Source organism: Babylonia areolata, chromosome 26, assembly GCF_041734735.1.
Source record: "Babylonia areolata isolate BAREFJ2019XMU chromosome 26, ASM4173473v1, whole genome shotgun sequence".
In the NCBI taxonomy this organism is placed as follows: domain Eukaryota; kingdom Metazoa; phylum Mollusca; class Gastropoda; order Neogastropoda; family Buccinidae; genus Babylonia; species Babylonia areolata.
In genome coordinates, this window is record NC_134901.1 from 34,438,261 (window position 1) to 34,440,760 (window position 2,500).

The following is a 2,500-nucleotide window of genomic DNA, read 5'->3' on the forward strand; positions in this document are numbered from 1 at the left end:
CAGACAGACAGACAGACAGACAGATAGATAGACAGATAGACAGAGACAGACAGTGAGATAGACACACACACGCAAAGACACATAATTTGCCACACACCCTTTCGCCGCCCTCCCCCCCTCTCCCCGCACCCCTCCGACACACACACACACACACACACACACACACAAGGCAAACCCACTTTGTCACTGCACATATTACAGCGATATCGTTCCACCGAAGCCAGTTCCAGTCAGTGGACGACCCCCCACCCCACCACCCCCTCTAACCCTCTTCCCCCACCCCACCCCACCCAAATTGATACCTAGCAGTTTGCTTTAATAACCAGTGTGTGGTACTGCCAATACACCACAGCGAAAAGAGTGGGGATTTCGCGTGCAGAGAAGCACGTTCACAAAACACGTACTACATGAAACCATTTGATTACAGACAGCGGGAGAATTAGCTGGCAGAGGTGTCCATTTTCCCAACTCCACCACCACCACCGGCCCCCCTAGCCCCCACCCCCCCCCCACCCTCGCCCCCCCAACGGCCCCCCCCCCCTAACCCCCAAGCTGTTTACTGTTGGATCGATTCGTCCATTGAAATGATCCCAGGTGTCAGTGTTTGCTTGTGTGTGTGTGTGTGTGTGTGTGTGTATGTGTGTGTGTGTTTGCTTGTGTGTGTGTGTGTGTGTATGTGTGTGTGTGTGTGTTTGCTTGTGTGTGTGTGTGTGTGTTTGCTTGTGTGTGTGTGTGCGTGTGTGTGTGTGTGTGTGTGTGTGCATGTGTGTGTTTGTTTGCTTCTCTGTGTGTGTGTGTGTGTGTGTGTGTGTCTTTGCTTCTGAATGTGTGTGTGTGTGTGTGTGTGTGCGTGTGCGCGCGCGCGTATCTGTGTGTGTGTGTGTGTGTGTTTGTTTGTTTGCTTGTGTGTGTGTGTGTGTGTGTGTGTGTGTGTGTGTGTGTGCGTGTGTGGTTGTGTGTGTGTGTCAGAATCAGAATCGTTCTTTCTTTCTGAGGACGAGTCGGGCAGCAGAGTTCTGTATGCGGTGAAGGGACTGAATGGATGAAGCAGGCAAACCAGACAATAGAGTTACAGTAGTCAAGGCGAGAGAGAATGAGAGACAATGGTTATATAGTTTGTCAAAGGTAAAAGTAGCATCTGCTTTTTCACAAGTGGGGAACCATATTTCTGCTCCATACGTTAGTATTGGTGAAACGAGGCTATCAAATAATTTTGATATTATATGTATGCTTATGTTTTCATTCTTGAAAGATCTTTTAAGAATATGAGAAGCTTTATTACCTTGTTTTGCCAGATGTTCCATAGCCTTTTCAAAACTGCCTGTGTGTGTGTGTATGTGTGTGCGTGTGCGTTTGTTTGTTTGCTTCTGTGTGTGTGTGTATGTGTGTGTTTGTTTGCTTCTGTGTGTGTGTGTGTGTGTGTGTGTGTGTGTGTGTGTGTGTGTGTGCATATCTCTGAGTGTGTGTGTGCGTTCGTAATTGCGCGCCCGCGCATGTGTGTGTGTGTGTGTGTGTGTGCGTGTGTGTTTGCTTCTGTGTGTGTGTGTGTGTGTGTTCTCTCTGACTCTCTGTCTGTCTGACTATCTCTCTCTCCGCTCGTTAGTGCGCACGAGTATGTGAGTGTTCATGTGTGATAGTGATGTTAATAATAATAATAATGGTATTAATATAGCGCTGAATCTTGTGCAGAGACAAATCAAAGCGCTTTCGCACCAGTCATTCACACACATGCATAACTCTAAACCTGTAGAAACTAAAGACAAGGGAGAGGCAGGCAAGGGAGGCTATTTTGGGAAGAGGTGGGTTTTAAGGCCAGACTAAAAGAGCTGAGTGTGGAGACTTGACGAAGCGAAAGAGGAAGTTCATTCCAATTGCAAGGTCCAGAGACAGAGAAAGAACGGCGGCCAACAGTCGAGTGTTTGAATCTGGGTATGCGTAAACAGAGTGGATCCGAAGCCGATCGTAGTGAGCGAGATGTAGTGTAGAGGTGAAGGCAGCCGCAGAGATAGGAAAGGGCAGTTTTGTGAATACATCTATAACATAGAGTGCTGATCTTGTACTTTATCCGGTGTGAGACAGGGAGCCAGTGGAGATGTTGCAAAAGAGGAGTGATGTGCTCAGATCTTTTCTTTCTGAGGACGAGTCGGGCAGCAGAGTTCTGTATGCGCTGAAGGGACTGAATGGATGAAGCAGGCAAACCAGACAATAGAGAGTTACAGTAGTCAAGGCGAGAGAGAATGAGAGAAACGACAAGTCTAGATGTTGCGTCAGTGGACAGATATTTCCGGACGGCACTGATGCGCCGCAGTTGACAGTAGCAGGACTGACGTGTCTGACTGATAAATTTTTGCATGGACAGTGTATTGTCAAGGACAACACCGAGGTTCCTGACTTACCTGGAAAGAGGGATGGATGTACTGCCAAGTTTGATTGTGTCAATAAATTATTGTGATGGAAGACAGTTTTTGTTTAGTTCCTATGATCATTGCTTCAGTTTTGT